The 10,000-nt window shown below is 45.4% G+C and overlaps 2 long non-coding RNA genes across 2 annotated transcripts in view; one reads left to right on the forward strand and one right to left on the reverse strand.

Annotated features, from left to right (window-relative positions):
• LOC109154119 overlaps window positions 1–10,000 on the forward strand; it is a 25,109-nt gene that overhangs the window by 5,583 nt on the left and 9,526 nt on the right. The window contains exon 3 of the long non-coding RNA XR_002049658.1: window positions 8,066–8,072. This is a non-coding gene — a long non-coding RNA (uncharacterized LOC109154119). The remainder of the gene's footprint in view (window positions 1–8,065; window positions 8,073–10,000) is intronic.
• Window positions 667–10,000, reverse strand: part of LOC109154118 — a 25,440-nt gene continuing 16,106 nt past the window's right edge. Inside the window, exons 2-3 of the long non-coding RNA XR_002049657.1 lie at window positions 5,561–5,567; window positions 667–677 (exon numbers count right to left, since the gene is read on the reverse strand). This is a non-coding gene — a long non-coding RNA (uncharacterized LOC109154118). The remainder of the gene's footprint in view (window positions 678–5,560; window positions 5,568–10,000) is intronic.

The raw sequence follows: 10,000 nt of genomic DNA on the forward strand, positions 1-10,000 counted from the left end.
AAGAAGGCCAGCCCCTTCGAAGCCTTTGTATCCGAGCTCTATGGTAGCAGACAAAGGGCTAAGAAGGAGGGTGATGAGGCTATGTCATATGTGTATAAGACCCTAATGAACTCCCTCTACGCGGCAGCCCCGAAGTTCTTTTTCATGTTCATTGATGAACAGGGATAGGCTTGATGCCTAGATCCACTTTTAGGGTTGACTCAGTAGTTGAAGAAGGTTGTAATTTGACTAGCTGTTCTCTCTTTCTTGTGCTCGCTAACTTTTTCATCCGTGATAATTGACTAAACTCTGTCAGGTGCTATCTATGAACACCAAAAGCTTCGGGTATCTTGAGCTTTAGAAGGACAGCATCTGATCCGGGAGACAGACCCTTCAGCGACATCTATTACCTATCTTCTTAATTCAGCTTCCACGCCTGGTGAATCGAAAAAGCCTAGTTATTTATCTTCGGAGACAGTATCCGATTTAGCATTTAGTGGCAAAACCCCTTCTCGGGCGATCTTCTTATACGGACTTTATATCCCGTAAATAATATCTGACTTCTCGGCAAAGACCTACTAGATAGGTTGAGGAGGCATAAGTCAATGATGATGGCATCGAATGCCTCTTTGAAAGGAAAGAAAAAGCTCTTGTCGCAATTATTGAATCAATAGTGAACCCAAACACAGAGTAGGCTGCTTGGAAAAAAGCTCTAAGCCTTTCGCTCTTCCCTTCCCAACCCCGGCTCACTTTTTTCTTAACTACCTTATTCATGAAAATTTTACCCTTAAACAACGGGAGTTATGTCCTATCCCCCACGGTTATGCCCGATTTCAATTGAGGAGAATGATTGGACCCAACCCTTTATACAGGCTTGCTTCTTTTCCGGTCCGGGCTAGTTCGCAAAACCTAGACTCCCATGGCTCGCTTGGAAAACGTTCATACGTTGCTAACCTCTTATTCTCCTCCTACCCTTGAACTCTTCTTGAATCGAGGAGTGAAAGCTCAGCTAGGGCTGTTCCTCTCTCCGATGGATGAGCGGAGAATAGCATTATGATATGATTTCTTAAGAAAACCTCAGTGGGGCGTGCCCCAACCATAATCCATGCGGGCCCAATGAGAAGAGACCCGCCCTCCCACTCTCTCTCATTTATTCAGCGAAAAAAACTACATAACGGGGGCCCTTCCGTTCAGAGGTAGCGAATCGACTTTTTTATGTTTTCTGGGGGATCCCTTGCATGACCAAGTCCAAAGTAGAACATACTTGTATAGTAAATATGCAGAAAATAGTAATGAATTTTCATTCTTTCCAATTCCAATAGGAAATATTATATCGGAGCCTTTTTGCACAACTTGCGGATTTTCCTTGTTCGTTTAAAGCGGAAAGCATCCTTTGGAGATCTTCCAAGGAAGACTCCCGATCTTTTTGTCGTCCTTGAAAGAATTTCTCTCGAATGACTTTTGTCAATTCCCATTCATCGTTGGGATAAAGAGATTTCATCTTTGCGATGATTTCATTTTTTAATGAAAAGTGGTTAATAGCTATATCCCTTAATTGTGCTTGCTGCTCTGCGTTGAACTCGAAATGGCTTTCTCATATCGGGGTGTTCCGGTTACGTTCGATCGCGGTACCCCGCTGCATAAAGCACTACAATTGGTTTTTCAATGGCAAGTGCCGGTCGTCGAGTGGCTGAACCAACCCCTACGGCGGATCCACGTACTGATGAATGCCAGCCATCCTTTATCGAGTAGCCTTTACTATTCTAAACCCGTGCCGATTCGATAGCCTGAAAACGATCGACCACGATTTTGATTTCTGACTGCCTATGCCTCTAACGATGCTTCGGGCAAACTGTAACTAGGTGCCCTACTCCTACCACCCCCCCCCCCTTTTCTCACCTTCGTCTCTGCTGCCTCCGCTCCAGCTTGCTCTATTACCTATGCAATCACAGCTCAGTAATGGACTGGTGAACTAAAATGGAACGCTGATGGGATAATTGCGACTGATGAATCGCGATCAGCCGCAGATTCCCTTGCCGTTGGATTCGTGCCTCAAGACTTTGCCACTGGGACTCAGTCGGAAGAATCTACTGCGGCCTTCTCTACCTACCTTTATTAATTCTAACCCCAACCAGCCATGACAAGGCTGAATTTCTTAGAACCCGTTGTTGTTTAGAAAGACCTATCGGACCTGTGAAAGTCTCGTTTTTGACTAAGTTTTTTTTGAGCATTGTACACGGGCTTTGCTGCGACGAGGATGCCTTTTTTAATCAGGCCAACGTCAAGACTTGAAACAGAGTCCTACCACGTTAAGGGAGAGCACCCAACTTTCTTGTTGACATGTGAGGGGAAATAGGAGTCTGAGGTGGCAGGATTTACCACTATAACCCTATGGTTGGTCCCACTACTCCTTCGAGTGCCTTTTGCGCTTAGCGTCGGAAAGAGGAGTTGCTTGCCTTACCACACCAACCACCTTAGCGCTGGAAGTTCTAGCAATGGGCAGCTAGGCAAAGGAAAATTAGATAGCTAATTCATATTCATTAGATAATAGATTGTGGATCTTTTCTTAGCGAGTGCAATCAATAAATAAGTCCTTCGCCTTAGTAAGCTAGCTTTCTAAGCCCGGGTAGGACGTGGATCGATCGTGATGAAAATGGGACTAATCCTCTGTAATAGAAGAGTCAGAGTCCCTTCTCGACCAGACGAAGGTGATAGGAATGGAATTCTGCCTTGACCCTCCTGGAGGCGCAAAGTTCATAATTCAGTGTGGTGGGGCCTGCTTTAGTAGTAGTATTATAAGGATGTTGGTCTCGTATATAAGATCACTGCTGCTTTTAGGAGCGCTCTTTTCATCCAACTTGTTTTATCGTAATAGAAGAAAAAGAATCAGAACGCCCAAAAACTCCCATGTCTTTCTTGGTTTGACCAAGCTTCCCACAAGTCTTTCTTCATTTTTTTTTGCAAGAAGCGGAACTACAAGTGAACGAGATAGATATTGAATATTGAAACAGATATGAAACATATGGTATGAAACATATGGTACTACTACATAACTTGGCATTTATCATTACTTTCCTGGTCGTGCCTCGTGGCACGGCCGCACCCGTACTATTGAAATTGTTCGTCAGTAGAGATGTTCCCACGGGTGCCCCTTTTTCCAATGGTACTATAATTCCTATTCCTATCCCTTCATTCCCTCTTTTGTTCTATCTACATTTCTGGAAATTCATACGCTCCGCGGACGGAGCAAAAAGGGGAGTCTTGGTCAGTGCAAACCGCCCTATTCTATTACTAGACAGAATTGGGAGAAGCTCATCCGAAACTAGAGCTAGAAACGCTTTATTACGTTTCGTTTTCTTTATTCATTTCCTTCTTCTCAAATACAAGGGGGGCTTCTCATATTTAGAATCTTTATGCGGTGTGCTCTGTTTACTTTTATTTCGTACTTTATTTTTCTTTTTTTTACCACGCGATAGGTCAGCGAAGCGTTTACCACGCGATAGGTTAGCGAAGCGTGAGCGGGCGCGGAGAAGGAAAGGCCAAACACTTCGGCCTAACTGGAAAGAATGGATTTCTCTGTTTTCCGAAGTGATAAGGAACTCTCCTCTCGTTGGGCTTGTGATAGGGTGCGTTGAAGCTGCCCATTGCGAGGGTTTAAACTCTTTCTCTCCCCGACAAAGTCCAGTGCAATTGCCGGAAGAACCACTTACTCCACCCGAAGCGGCGCCGGTACCTCAACCGGTACCGCAACCGGTTGTTATTCCCCAATTGGCCCACCCTCTTATCCCCGATGATATGCGAGCGGCCCTTCTTTATCAAAGGTATTCTCTCCTGAATCTCGGGGGGAATTGGGACCCACAAGGACTGGTATCCATAATTGACACACAAGTCGTAGTAGAGCGCCATATAGAGGCGGCTTTGGTGGCCGATGGATTTCATCCGAATTCCATTATGGCTCGATTTCGAGAAATTCGCGGGTATATTCACTGCCCGCAAGGGGAACTATTTAGTCCTAAAACCTACTAGTCGTACGTGACTCAGATAATGGAACGGGGAACCCGACAAAGCGTTCCCTATCGCCGGATTCTTCGAGCAATCCAAAACTATGATATCCTTTTAGAACGAAGATGATATCATAGTTTGGGTATTTGCCAGAACCGAAAGGGGGTAGAGGGGAAGTGGATGAGCCGAAAATACCAGTTGTCGTTGGCAAGCAGCATGGGAAGGAGGTAGGCTAAGATAACTCAAGTGGGAGAGCCGTGTTATGGGTGACCTTATTGCACGGTTCAGAGAGCACTTGTGTATGTGATGCAAGTGAACGTCTACGAAAAAGCTGTCGTAAAGTTTCGTTGTTCGTTCCATCGTCGACATTAGATTGGTTTTGTACAACAACCTTAACCGCACAAGCCAGGGCTGGGCCTACCTCCATCCCTAAAGGAGCCGTATGAGGCGGAAGCTCCATGTACGGTTTTGAAGCCGAGCCTTTCCAGCAATGGGGCCTAGGGACCGATATGATGATTGGTTTAGGTAGGGCGGCTGTCCTACTACGGGCACCTATAAGGATTAGTGTGTGAGACCGCGATCCATAAACTTACGCATGGGACTCACCCTTTACTTGGGAATAGAGAGGGGAAACATAGCATGTCGCAAGAGCGAGGCGAGGTTTGGAACCCTACTGCGAGAGGGACGCCTCGCGAGCTGGGCTTTTAGAGATGAGGCCTTTTGGCGAAGCCAAGTCAATTTCGGGCCACCAAACCCTGCAACTGATGAGAAGGCCCTATGGAGTAAAGGTAAGCGTGTACGTTGTCACACTCCCTGCCTTCCAAAGGTGCCTAGAGGACGGGCCAGACGCAGCAGAGCGACGACCCGGGAGCGGATTCCCCACTGGCAGGGGGACAGGAGGCGGCCATCTCAAGGCACATCACGACCTACAGGCAACACCGGTGAGACATGCGAAGGCAACCCGATTGGGAGTCAGAGGATCCATAGTACCTGCAACCGGGAGGACTTCATATTCATCCTTTTTTAAAGCGGGGGGAAGGGATCTCTTTTCTGCAACGGAAAAAAATGGAGCAGATTTGACTCGGAATAACCTAACGATACATCCAATACCAATGATCTGTGCCTAGAATGCGTTGCTAGATCTCTGCTCTAGAAAGCTATACAGGTACACTTTTACCCCGGGCTTCCCTTTCATTACTTCTTTCACGACGAGAGAACCGCGTCCGCATCAGTCGAAGTGGTGGAGGGCCCCCTGAGTCAAAGGGAGAGCTTCTTCACTTCTCTCCAAGAGATACGATTCGGTATCTGAATCGGCTGAAGGGGAGTGAAGAGTCGACTACTTTCTCAGCCCAGCCCACGGGAGAGCCTCTTCTTTCTGGTCTACATCAAGTGCATTGAATGCCCCACAATCAGAATCCAAGAGGGTGGGCTGAGAAGATGTAGCCAACCAGAGCCTTGACAGTGAGAACGACAAGGCCGCTCTACAGACCCTTCTCACCAATTTACAAGAACGGCTGGAAGCCGTGGAGACAAAGATGGAAGAGGTGGAGCCGAGGATTTCTGGAGTCGAGAACGCCACAGGAAACCTTAGAGAGCAGGTTAATGTGGTCCACGCACTACAACAGCTCATGTTCAGAGGAGGCCAAGGTGGTCGTGGTCCAACAATAAACATTGCCCCTGAACATCCCGCAAGGAGCGAGAGTACAGAGTTTCAATCATAATGCTAATCTTTCGCCCCTATAGAAAAGATCATAGGAGACAACTCATTTATGATTCCAGCCGAGAAAAAAAATGAAGGATCAAGAATGTTCTATATTTCAGGAGCTAGATCAGTTTCTGATGAACAAGTCAAAATTGCCACAAAAAGAATTTATGGAATTGGACCTAAAAAAGCCATTCAGGTTCGTTATCGATTAGGTATCAGTGGGAACATAAAGATAAAAGAATTAACGAAGTATCAGATCGACCAAATTGAACAAATGATAGGTCAAGATCATGTTGTTCATTGGGAATTGAAGAGGGGAGAACGAGTAGACATCGAACGATTCATTTCTATTTCTTGTTATCGTGGAATTCGTCATCAAGATGGATCGCCCTTACGCGGTCAACGAACTCATACTAATGCTAGGACTTGTCGCAAGCTAATTCGGAAATGAAATAAGTATACCGAAAGTCCTTGGTACTTGTCTGATCAATCACACTGATAGCTTCAATAGTTCACTGAAATAGCCTTAGACCTGTTTTTTTGGTATTTCACCGGTTTTCAATCCAGTATACGTATAGTAGGCCTCCTTCGCCACGACATTAGTGGCTTAGGCTTAGCCCTTCGCGCGCTTTCTTTCGCCCTAAAATCGTATCGGCTTGGGTTCGCTATCGCTCATGACTTGGTATAGAGCCGTGTAGTCGTCGGTCTTAGCAGGCTCTACATAGAATCAACCAGACTCTTGCTGTCATGGTTATAAGGCTCTCTGGTTGGATGGTTGCACGTGTTTCTTTTCTTTTTTCGGTATGCCACTCCGCGAGCAAGAAGTGCCACGCACGAGCGAAGCAAAAAGGGAATTCTTCTATTGGGGATTCTAATGAATGATTCATGAATGACGAATCAAAAAATTCTATACAATTCAGAAAGGGGGAAATCCTTTGATTGCGTATTGAATATAGATCCATGTCTTTCTTGTTCCACTAGCTAGGACCAAATTCTCACATGTCCCTTTCGTTATTGCAACCTTATTTTTTTGATGTCAAAGACCAGAAGCTACGCGAAAATTCTCATTGGATCTCGGTTGTTCTTAACAGCGATGGCTATTCATTTAAGTCTTCGGGTAGCACCACTAGATCTTCAACAAGGTGGAAATTCTCGTATTATGTATGTACATGTTCCTGCGGCTCGGATGAGTATTCTTGTTTATATCATTACGGCTATAAACACTTTCTTGTTCCTATTAACAAAACATCCCCTTTTTCTTCGCTCTTCCGGAACCGGTATAGAAATGGGTGCTTTTTCTACGTTGTTTACCTTAGTTATGGGCGGGTTTCGGGGAAGACCTATGTGGGGCACCTTCTGGGTGTGGGATGCTCGTTTAACCTCTGTATTCATCTTGTTCCTTATTTACTTGGGTGCACTGCGTTTTCAAAAGCTTCCTGTCGAACCGGCTCCTATTTCAATCCGTGCTGGACCGATCGATATACCAATAATTAAGTCTTCAGTCAACTGGTGGAATACATTGCATCAACCTGGGAGCATTAGCCGATCTGGTACATCAATACATGTTCCTATGCCCATTCCAATCTTGTCTAACTTTGCTAACTCCCCCTTCTCAACCCGTATCTTGTTCGTTCTGGAAACACGTCTTCCTATTCCATCGTTTCTCGAATCTCCTTTAACGGAAGAAATAGAGAAGCGAATACCCAAGCCTAGTTCACTCGCTGAGTCTCTTTGCATCCATGGCTGAATGGTGAAAGCACCCAACCGGGCAAATTCGTAGGTTCGATTCCTGCTGGATGCGTCGTCAAGAAGGATTTCCGGGAATTCCTTTTTTGTTTCAATAGAATCTCTCCTTGAGTTTTAGCTCCTAGTTTGGAACTATGGTAAAGTAGTCCCTTAGCTGCCTGCCTTGATTCCCGAGTCACAGTAGCTACGCATAAGTAAGCGTGGGCAATAGAACGGAATGGAATAGTTGTTGCATTTATTCAAGCAAGGAGCGGGGTATTTTACTCGCGGGAATAAGGGAATGCGATGTCAAAAAGAAAGGATTGAATGGATGAGCGGAGCAGTGAGTGTAAGCGAACGGACCGGGCATGTGATATGCTTGAGAGGGGGGATAGTTTTCTTTGATGGAGATGTCCTGGTGTCAGCAACGGGAGCAATGAGAGCAAATCTGGTAATGAGGCGGGGGCGAAATGAAACTCTGGTTTCCGTGTATGGTATGTGTGGATTGTAGCGCAGAACAGGGCTTGACTGGAAAAGTAGTGAAATGGCAAAATAGGAAGTCTCACTGTAGGCTAGGAGCCATCGATTAGCTCGCTTGTCCTATGTTTTAGCTTCACTCATCGTATCGGCTGTTGTGTAAGGGTTGACCTTAAGAGCTCTGGTCTAGCGGCCGTTAGATGTCCTTTATAGCCACCGTGACTTTGACTTGTTTTCTGCTCTGATCGTAGATCTACTACGGCTGCGACTTTCTCTTGCTGATTTCGCTATTTCCATCCTTGAGTATTGGATATCGTGTGAGTCTTCTCCCAGTTGTTGCTTAGCTGCTTTCTGGGCATCGCTCTCTGTTTTTACAAGTAATTAAGTAAACCCCTTGGCTTGGCTCAACCTTCTAATCCTTCTTTCACTGACTACTAGGGAAGGAAAACTAAGCTGTAACTGTAGTTGGCAGTTCGAGTTCTGGACGGATGGGACCTGAAGCTCACAAGTAATAACAAGTCAGTGTGCTCTTACTTCTGAGTTCTAGTTCTTAACAGCACAAGCGGGAGCCAGGGGGAAGGCCTGAAGGTTGCAAGCCCATCCAATTCAACTCCTACTGGAACTGGCTTACTTTCGCTTTCAAACGGGGCTGCGTCGGGACTCCAAAAACAAAAAAGGCAAAGGGGATCAAAGGCAGAAAGAAGTGATTAGGCCCTGAGGACTACAAGGGGAGAGGTTGACCACTGGACTCTAACTGCCCGCAAACTCCTGGTATTCCTGCTATGCCCCTTAGCCACTTATCCTAGTTAGACAAGGCAAAGCACGAAGCACAAGAAGGGATCGGCACTCTGACAGATATTGGTGAGAAGACTGAGACACTTCGCCCTTCCAAAGAAAAGGCGACTGCTAGCGAGCAGGAGGACGAAATGAGGGCGCCATCAGAGAAAGAAGTCCCACCGAGATTGGCAGGGACTAAAGAGAATCCCATTTCTCCAAGGGACAATATCCAATAAATAGAAGAAGAAAGTCTGCCCAAGGCATGTACCAAATCTTTCACATACCCCCACCAGGTCTCTAGCTCTGCAAAGAAACTAGCTAAAACAGAGCTCGCATGAATTGCTCCTAACATAGGGGATTGCCTCATCCGCACCGCCAGTAAGCCTTTCTACCTTTCTACAGCGAAGATTCAAGGAGAACGTTGATTTCAAAGGAGTCTTCGGTCCAGCTTGAGCTTGATTGTAAGGAAATTGAGCTTGATTCTAAGGAATCGAAAGCTAAGCGAAGACCATCTATCCCTACCCCTAAGGCACTGTTGTTAAAAAACCAATGCAAAAGAGAAAAATAAATGAATGAAAAAATGAATCTAGTTCAAATAATAAACAAAAAGAATAAATAAATAAGGCAGAACGAGAATAAGCCAAATAGTCCCTCATTGAACCAACTTGAATCGTCACTTCTATTTAGAACGCAAAACCCATCTTTTTCTTTATATGTCTAAGGAATTCTGGATTTTTCGATTGCTCCTTATAAATTGGTCGTAGCATTGAATGTACTCTCGAGTGATCGAATGACTCTCTATGACAGAATTACTGACCTATGGATGGAGCGATCCCCTCATAACCAGGATTCTATCACGATCGATTGAACATCTAGTGAACGCTTTAGTCTTGTCTCATCCGGATTGATTGACTCCAGAACTAGCTTACTGAGCGAATCCGAATTCATTTCGAGACATGGAGACTGTTCAAACTGAGTATGTTGGAATCTATCAAGGTTTTTGGCTCGCAATAAAGCTAGGGTCCTGATCGAGCAACTAGTAGTCCTATCTATCCACCTCTCCAGACACAATATCTTGAGTACCTATGATGGTGACCACATCTGCTGGCATGTGATGTTTGGACATAGAATCGAGTCCTTGTGAATGGGCAGAGCCAGGTGCTCTTATTCTACGATGGTAGGGACGATTGCTTCCATTACTGACCAGAAAGACAACAAATTCTCCTTTACGTGCTTCAACTGCGGTATAGGTAGAAGGAGCTGGTACGGAAAAACCTTCTCTATAAAGTTCAAAATGGTGAATTGAGGTAGAGTAGACTGATGATCCTGTAGTCA

The sequence above is a fragment of the Ipomoea nil genome, unplaced genomic scaffold (assembly GCF_001879475.1).
Source record: "Ipomoea nil cultivar Tokyo-kokei standard unplaced genomic scaffold, Asagao_1.1 scaffold2606, whole genome shotgun sequence".
NCBI classification, from domain to species: Eukaryota; Viridiplantae; Streptophyta; class Magnoliopsida; order Solanales; family Convolvulaceae; genus Ipomoea; species Ipomoea nil.